This window comes from Cryptomeria japonica, chromosome 3, assembly GCF_030272615.1.
Source record: "Cryptomeria japonica chromosome 3, Sugi_1.0, whole genome shotgun sequence".
NCBI lineage: Eukaryota > Viridiplantae > Streptophyta > Pinopsida > Cupressales > Cupressaceae > Cryptomeria > Cryptomeria japonica.
In genome coordinates this window covers 95,836,541-95,846,163 of record NC_081407.1, presented here as the reverse complement: position 1 = coordinate 95,846,163, position 9,623 = coordinate 95,836,541, and the positions used below count along the sequence as shown (strand labels likewise).

The following is a 9,623-nucleotide window of genomic DNA, read 5'->3' as shown; positions in this document are numbered from 1 at the left end:
ACTTATTATTATTTTTTCAAGACTTGTTATTATGTCATCAAGAATTGTTATGTGATTGTATATTGGACTTTTTATTTATGACTTGTTATGTGATCTATTTATGATTTTATATTTTAACATTGTGATTGATCATCTTATAGTGCAACAATTTATAATTTAATAAAATAATTGTCCCAATTTACAATAACATCCTATTCTTAAAATAATAATAAAAACAAGAACTTACAATTAATCTATGAAGAGATTATGATAAAATAAATATATCATAAAAAATTAGAATTCAATTGTAACACAATTACAATGTGCACAAAATAACATTAAGAAGAAGATAACTAATACAATGTTGTTTATGAAACCAAAATTGTATCAAATGTAGACAAATACAATGTTAAAGGGACAAAAAAAAAAAACAATTATTATGATTAAATATAAAAGAGTTCACACAAGTAACACAAACTTACATGCATATAAATTTGATATGAAAATTATTAAAGGATTATTAATTATAAATTAATCTCATAGAGGAATCCAATAGATTGATGGAACTAAGGCTAACCAAATTATTAGGAAGGTTTGAAGAACATTATTCAATGATTTTCTAAGCTTTGTAATTTTCTTAGCCCTTGATGTTTGAGTGATACAAAATTAGATGTCATAGACATTTGATTGGAAGTAGACATAGATTCTTTCTTGTCAATTTCTTTTTGATATGCATAATTCTTTTGACATTTTGAAGGGTTGGAATAAGTAAAGGAAGCCTTGCTATATGGAATAATTACATTGAAAGATGGTAGGTGAATATTGTAACCTCCTTTTCCATAATATAATTCATTTATATAGCTATAACAAAGCCATTGGGCAATGAGTGTGTAACAACCTCGAATGCAAAATGTGTAATAGAGTAAGAGCTACAAACATAGTATCCACTTTCCTCTTAAGTTGACCACACTACTTTACTAGTGTATTGAAGGTTTATAAGTGCAGATAGTAGTGGTATGAAAAGCATGGATAGAATGGAGGATAGCTAAAGAGAGAGAGATAGGAGGCAATATAATGGTAGTAAAATAAAAGATCACACTATAAACATAGATTTGTCATACAATGATAAATATAGAGTTGTCATACAATGATATTTTAGACATAATTCTATCTTTGAACTTACAATTAATCTATGAAGAGATTACGATAAAATAAATATATCATAAAAAATTAGAATTAAATTGTAACACAATTACAATGTGCACAAAATAATATTAAGAAGAAGCTAACTAATACAATGTTGTTTATGAAACCAAAATTGTATCAAATGTAGACAAATACAATGTTGAAGGGACAAAGAAAAACAGTTATCATGATTAAATATAAAAGAGTTCACACAAGTAACACAAACTTACATGCATATAAATTTGATTCAACCTAATGTACCATTTGCACCCTCTCTCTTCTGCAATGCGTCTATGATTGTCTCATGCTCTTCTACTGAAAGTGTCCACAATACCTTATTAGCAGGTCTACCTTTGTATCTTTCTAATTTCATGTTTGTTGCCACCACCAAATGAGAATAGTGTATAATCTTCTTTTCTGATTGGTAGTCTTCATAAGCTGGTAAGTCATTCCTTCTTGTTAAGTATTTGCGTAGCCATGTGTCAACTACTACAACAAACCCAACTGGATACTGAAAACCATCATCATTTACTTGATCACATATCAACTTTTTCTTAGGTTCTACACATCTAGCTAGCCAATACTCAACTTGCTCATCATTATCCTCAGGTGCAACAACAACATACACATGTCCTAGAAAACAAATTTAAGTACATGTAGAAATAAAACTTGTTAGAATTTATAATTCAAATATATAATCATATTTTATATGGCAATACATAAAAATATATAATTTAAAGTTATAAACAAGAAATTGAATTAAATTACCAGGTTGTATGAGGTCTGAAACATGATTATAATCTTCTGATGCAAATGCATGATCTGGGTCTTCATTTCTTCTAACATCTTCATATCGTGTCTCACTAGGTGTTAAGGATTTGTGTTGCCATTCTTTGACCCATTCCGTATTCTTGCATTCTTCTCATTCACCTGCAACACAATTTTGACAAAAGCATGCAAGCTCTCTAGTCCATATAGTCCAAGTGTTAGAATTAGAACTCTTAAATGAATGCCATCTAGCTGACCCATTGATTGTATCACAATCAAATCTTGCAAGGATATCCTCCTCTTTAACTAGCCAGAAGAAATGTCTAATTGTAGAGTTCTGACTTGATCCTATGGATGAATTCGCAATACACCAATCCACAATTACACTTGCATTTTTAAATTTAGCCTTTTCCTCGAATTTGAGTTGCTCTTTGCAAAGGGCTCTCTTAACACATGCACCAACACCGTCATGTTCTCCTTTCCCGTGTCCAGCCTCAAAAAAACTCCACATGTGTTTGATATTAGTTTTCTTATGAATCCTACTCAACCAATAAAACATTCTAGCATTCTTGAATTTCCCTGTGCAATTATCAGACCATATTAGATGTTGTCATCTGAATTTCTCTCTCCCTCAAATTCTGAAAAAAAGGTCTTGAAGCAATACTAGACAAACTTAGATGAGTGTAGTTTATTATCACTCATATAGAAGTGGTACTCTCTCAAAATTTTGTGATCCTCTTATGTACTATCTGGTGCATGCCTATAGACAATATGGACAAAAAACGATACTTGCATTGAATTATAGTATTGTGATTGGACCTCATCTTGTGGTGCAAGCGTGTATTTCTCTGCAAAGTCAACAACCGAAAGTATACTACCAACAGGAAATGTATCCTTACATATTCGAAACTGACCATCGAGCCATCTAGCATTTTGAGTGTGTTTAACATATTTAGGTACGATGTTACTCTTAAATTCACTCATAAATGCATGAACACTAACTTTTGCAGTGATTAGATCGCATCGTTTTCCGACCTTTCCATCCTTCAGTGGATACTCAACAGTTTTAAATCTTTTAACATCAATTAATTGTTGTCCAAAATCATTTGAAATATTTTCATGCAAACATTCATCCAACAATGTAAGATTGCCACATATATCACATACACCAGAAACACATGCATTGAAAAGAAAATTTTGCTTAGGTGTTTTGGATGTGGATCACAAATTTTTGACCCAACTCTTAATTTAAGAACATCTCTAACATTAGGTGATACTCTCGTATTATCGTGCCATAATTTTTTGATCAAATTTTTTACTTCACTAGTAAGTTTCATATCAGACCTTGGTAGTCTACCACTAAAAGCCCACAATTTGTTTGCCAGATCATTTTCAAAATTAACTCCTCTTTTTACAGCTCTTGACAAAGTTTTGCGATGAATATTAAGATATCCACTTATGTTACTCATCATTATTTTATTAGAAGTTGTTTGGCTTACTAAAGCTGTTGTTATTGCCCGTCGTGCTGCATTTTTATCTTTAGAATGACTTTTCTTTCCAATTGTATCAAAGACGCTAGCAACAGTCGATACAACTTGTTTTAAAGACTCGTCCTTCTTCTTGGGTTTGACATAAAAGCCTAACTTCTTCATCACTTTTCACATTTTAGTCATTTTAATTAGTTGTACCATTAATTGTCATTGAAACCCAAATTTCTTATTATAAAAAAAATGCCTAAACAATCTATTTGCATGTGTCCTAATTTGTCTCCATGAAACCAAGCCAGGAAGGTTGTCTAGTACATCACTTTTAATTTCAAAATTTTCATTCGTTTGATTATCATTCAAACATGTTTCATTTTCAATTGGTGTTTCCATGTCTACATACACATTATTGGTTTTAGTTGCAGGTGGATTTTCAATTTAATTTGGAGTTTCAAATTCGGTTTCAATTTGAGTTTCAAGTTGAGATCTAGTTTCATTTGGGGTTTCAATTTGGATTTCAATTTCAGTTTCAACTTGAGTTCTAATTTCATTTAGGGTTAGATTTTCAATTGGAATTTGATTTAATAAGTAACCTGCTTCTACTAAATCACCAATTTCTTCATGAGAAAAAACATAAGGCTGTGAAGACATACATGTATCCAATAATGGATTAGAAGATGCATCTGAATTAAATGGTTCTATTGTGTTTCCTTCGTCAACATTTATGGTCTCATTGATGTTCTCCTCTTCTGAAACGATTGTGGAACTTGAAGCTCCTTGTCTCATTCTTGATCTTCTCTCTCGTTGACACATTGCCTCCTTCTCCCTATTTGCTGCAATCTCCTTAGTTGTCAGAACCTTCTTTTGCCTCTTCCTGCATTGATTTGATCCCATGGCTACACCAAATTTTGAATTCGAATCAATCTCCTTACCAAATCGACAATAAGACAAACAAAGAGAATGATTAATCAAAACATTCTCTCTGTAGATTGTACCTGTCAGAAAATGATTGAAAAAGCATTCAATCATTGGGATTTGTGCTTGTGGGCCAGATTCTGGCCCAACGGATCTTTTCAGAAACGGGCGCCTGTTTTTTGAATTTAAAAAATGGATGCCCGTTTGTTAAAATTAGGGGTGGGAAACAACTCTTAGTATTGTTTTTTTCTTCGGGATAGTCTTAGTCCCACCAAGCCTATGCTTGGACCTCCAAAAAAATGACTAAGGTAAAACGACATCAGTTTTCTACCTTGGCCTAATTTTTGAGGGCCTTTCTGGTTGAATTTTTTGACAAAACAAAAACCCATTAGAGTTTTTAGCGTCCTGATTTCAGAAATGCAAATTTCATAGTGATAAGATTAATTTTACTATTTTTGTATTATTTATTAATCAAAAGTGGAACCTAAACCTAAAATACCAAGGTTCAGTAAAACTTTAATAACTTTTTTTTTTTAGGATTTTAGAAAAATAAATTATATGAAATCAATCTACATACAGTTCTTTTGAATATTAAAAACAAAAAATTGAAAAATATAAAATTTTCATCAACTTATGGTGGTCGTACACCCGATGTTTTGAAAATATACATTATTGTTAGTTAAAAATTAATAAAAAAAAAAATTCAATAAAAAAATAAGAAAAAATATTCTCATCAATATTTGGTGTCTTAGGTATCATTTCCTAGAAGGATTAGCAAAAAATCATTTATTTGCATCAAAAAAGGGTGGTCGTACACATGTGTGGTATGGTCCTGAAACATGCATTTTGAAAAGCTGGTTTTTAAACATGCCTACTAAAAAGGGATTTCTAGCATGTGGGTATTAAAATAAATTACATATTTGAAAAGTAGACTCTGAGCACTACATTCTCTATTACTGAAGTTTTTTCAGATTCAATCTCTAAGTGCATCAAATTTTAACATCAATCGACATAAAATTTGAAAAACAGAGAAAACACTTCCACTTTTTGCCCAAAAGTGGAACTCAACTTCTTGCAGCCACCCAGTTTGCTTGATTTTACATGTACTTTTTCTTTTGAGATGACTCGAGCAATGGAGATGGATGATAATGAGCACTAAAAGTTGATCATGGATGATAAGATATATTATGTAAAGAAGAATGTCACCGAGGAGTTGGTTCAATTGCCAAAAGGTAGAAATCTTATCGATTGCAAATGGGTCTTCAAGAAGCAATCTAGTTTAGATGGTAGAGTTGAAAAGTACAAGACTAGATTGATTTTGAAGGGATATTCCTAGGTTGATGGAATTGGTCATGATGAGCTTTTTTTAAGTTGACACTCATTTGGTTATTATTAACATTCATAACATCTTTCGATCTTGAAATTAAGAAAACATATGCGAAAATAACTTTCATCCATGGTGACTTAGAGGAAGAAATCTACATGACATACCTTAAACACCATGTGATAAATTAGAGAGAGTAATTAGTTTGTAGATTGAAACAAATCTATATAATCTCAAACAATCTAAAAAAATGTGATATCAGAATATTGATTCATATGTTTTAAAATTGAGATTTGTAAGGTCCAAATCAGATCATTAAAATTAACACCTTATTATTGTTACACTTTATACATAAATGATATATGAAATTTTAATAATAATAAATAGATAATTTAAAATCTAAAATCTCAACTTAGGGCTTCGGCCCTAGCTCACCCGGTCGTGGATCGCAACTTAAGGCGTGGGTATGCTCCCCATGGTCTTGAGTTTGAGTCCCCGACTGTGTTAACTCTGTGTGTGTTGCTACCTTGTGAGTGGGTTGTACACACTGGGGGATTAGTCTTGCTTCGGCAAGGACACCTCCAGATTCCACGATAGTGAATATAAAAAAAAATCTCAACTTTCATTCTAATTTCTTAAAATGTTACCTTAAACATCCTACTTTGTGTGGAAAATAGTTGCTACCTCTAAATTGTAATAAAATACGAGCATTTTTATTTTGTTATATATTTAAAAATTAAACCAATAAAAATTGAATTTATCAAGCAAACGTGAGGCCGACGTCAGCTGGAGTAGCTCAGTCGGTTAGAGCGTGTGGCTGTTAACCACAAGGTCGGAGGTTCGACCCCTCCCTCTAGCGTTTAACTTTATAAGCAGTGGCAAATAAAAGTCCGATAGTCTAATGCAGCTGGGAAAATGGTTTTGCTTGAGATGACGGAATTAAACTTTATCTGCACATACAAAACAAAACAAAAAACACTATATGTAAACTATATTTATTATAGTGTTTATCAAAATCACTTTGCAGTGAAGATGACAGCTGTGGGATTTGAACCCACGCCCTTTCGGACCAGAGCCTAAATCTGGCGCCTTAGACCACTCGGCCAAACTGTCTGGGTAAATATGGTCTTTAATAGCTTTTGAAATAAGAATGAAATATGTCATCATATTTGTCTTGTGAATAGTAAGTCTGTTGGGGTCTTACGGATCCACACCATTGTTATTTGCCCAAGAGCCAATTAAAATCATTATCATCTTGCTTTCCATAAGTGTTTTGGAAGTTGCAGCAGAGAATTGTACAATGCGGCTAATTTGGGTGCGATATAATTTCAAAAACAGAATTTTATCGATATTCATCTTTCACTGTGGTCTTTTATTTTTATTATTTGCTGAGACAAGTCATTTAAAAATATTTATATATTCTCTAAATTTTAATTTTTAAGATTTTACATCTTTGCAATCATTTGTAATAATTTTTTTGGGGTGTGCTGGTTAAAGGCATTTGAATCTTTGAACTATGGAAGCTAGTGGTATCAGGAATTTTGTTATTTAGCAATACTCAATTCACATGAGTAAATAAATATAAAAAATGAAAAAATTAATTGATAAAATTTGAATAACTTCAGATGATTGACAAGTGGCAGAAAAAAGAAGCTTAAGCTGGCAGGGCAATTTCTAGCCCCCCAATCTTTCCACCCACTCAAATTTACAGTCTTAAAAATTAGGAATTTCTATTTTTCATAGAAAGATTCCGATTTATCTTTTTCTTTCTATTACCCCACTTTTTATTCTAATGTATACGTAGTTGAGCCACGTCATTTTCATTCACCCCATGAAAAGAACAACAAATTTACCAAGTAATCCCTATGATTTCCCTCCAATATTGATATTGGTAATTTTATATTTATCTTAGAATATTAATAAAAACAAATTCTTCATGGAGGTGGTAAAAAATTGTTATAGTCTTCTTGTTCTTGCTTTTGGGATTTCTATTCTTTTTCATAGTGACTTGTTTAGTCTTATAGATGTGCCTCCATAAAAAAATTTCTTATATATTATATTTCTTTATTGAAGATTCTCTCAAAGGACTTGGTTGTATTTTTTGAAGCATAAATTTGAGGTATTCAGTCAATTCAAAAAGTTTAAGGCTACTGTGGATAATTATATAAGTAGAAAGATCAAGGAGTTGAGAATAAACAACAATGAAGATAAGCTTTTCTCCATTGAAGGAATAAATCTACATGACATCCCTGAACGCTATGCCGTAAAAGATAAGGAGCAACTTGTTTGTATATTGAAAAACCTCTATATTGTCTCAAAAAATGTGATATCAAAATATTGATTCATGTGTTTTAAAGTTGTGATTCTAAGATTCAAATCAGATTATTGTATATAACATTCTACTATGGTTATCACTTTACATGTAAACAATATATTGATTTTGAATAATTGCAAATAAATAAAGTGAAATCTAAAATCTTAACTTCCAGTCTAATTTGACATAAAGAACTTAAAGGTTAAAATCATACATGATACCTTAAACATCTATTTTGTATACAGAAAAGTTGTTACCTCTAAATTGTAGATGATGAAAATTGAAATTCATTAAAAATACTATATAAACCTTGTTTTTTTCATAAATTTTAATATTAATAAAAAACGTTTAAATTTCAGCAAGTGAAAGTTAACGTGAGCTGGAGTAGCTCAGTTGGTTAGAGCGTGTGGCTGTTAACCACAAGGTCGGAGGTTCAAGCCCTCCCTCTAGCGTTCACCTTTATGCAATTGAAAACTGTAATAGTTTTGATATTCTTGTGGCTTCGATTTAATTTATTTACTGATCGAACACTGTAAGAGTTCACTTATCTACGGTGTGGAGGGAAAATCACTTTTGTATTCTGCTTCTGGAGATCTAAGAACTACTTCTGTTGGGAATATCAGCGGCAAATAAAAGTCCAATACTCTATTGCAGATGGGAAAATAGTTAGCTTGAGAAACAGGAAACACTATATTAAAATTGGCATTGATTTAATTATCAGTTTTTAAGGTGACAGCTGTGGGATTTGAACCCACTCCCTTCCGGACCAGAGCCTAAATCTGGCGCCTTAGACCACTCGGCCAAACTGTCTGCTCATCAAAACTAGAATAGTAACAGTTTTTAGTTCGTACTCTCTTTAGTGGTTTTTGAAGAATTTTTTTATGAGGAGAATACAAGAAAGAAGAGAAGTGCTTTTTTTTAGTGGATGAATTTGGTTGTAAGATAGATTCAAAGGTGGACTTTTTAGTCCATTGTATAAGGAGTTGAGCCACCTCTACCTCATTTTCATTTACCCCATTAACAGACTTACCGTTACTACTATAATTTTTCTTCAATATTGATACTGGTAATTTAGTCTATATTTACCTCACAATCAATAAAAGAAAAATGCTTCATGAAGGTGGTAAAAAATAGTTTTATTCGTTAGGTTGTTTATTTATGTTATTTAAGAAAATGTTCAAGTGATGAAGCGTTTTTTAATCCCTTAGTAAAGAAATGAGAAATCAATAGATGTGGAAGTAAGCCACTACACCAAGTCAATAAAGAATGATTTTCTACCACTCCTAGGAAAGTATATCCTATTTAATGAAAATATTGATTTAGAATTCAGAAACTAACTACTTAAACTAGGAATCATAATATGAAGTTTAAGTATGATATCTAGTGGGAGAATCCATTCACTCAATTGGGCACACATGACTTCATGAGGTTATGCCAAAAAAACCCTAATTGGGATCTATCAATATCTCAAACAGGAGTTTCAATATCAACACTCCAAGTGTATGTAGTACAAATTCTAAAAGTGATAAATTTCAACAAGAGTTTGCATGACTAAGAAAATTCACTTGGTATTTGATTGAAAATGTCTATTTGTTTTCTTTTGAATCTATTGTTAAATGTTTTTTTTCTTATGCGCAAGGATTATTAGCTATTA

General features: G+C 31.5%; 4 non-coding genes across 4 annotated transcripts; 2 read left to right on the top strand and 2 right to left on the bottom strand.

Moving 5' to 3' along the window:
- The first annotated feature begins 6,440 nt into the window (after positions 1–6,440).
- Positions 6,441–6,514, top strand: TRNAN-GUU (transfer RNA asparagine (anticodon GUU)). The gene has a single exon. It is a non-coding gene; the product is annotated as a tRNA-Asn (tRNA).
- Positions 6,515–6,688: 174 nt separating this feature from the next.
- Positions 6,689–6,768, bottom strand: TRNAL-UAG (transfer RNA leucine (anticodon UAG)). Its single transcript has one exon. It is a non-coding gene; the product is annotated as a tRNA-Leu (tRNA).
- A 1,579-nt stretch (positions 6,769–8,347) lies between these two features.
- TRNAN-GUU (transfer RNA asparagine (anticodon GUU)) lies at positions 8,348–8,421 on the top strand. The gene has a single exon. It is a non-coding gene; the product is annotated as a tRNA-Asn (tRNA).
- Positions 8,422–8,699: 278 nt separating this feature from the next.
- Positions 8,700–8,779, bottom strand: TRNAL-UAG (transfer RNA leucine (anticodon UAG)). The gene has a single exon. It is a non-coding gene; the product is annotated as a tRNA-Leu (tRNA).
- Positions 8,780–9,623: the final 844 nt, after the last annotated feature.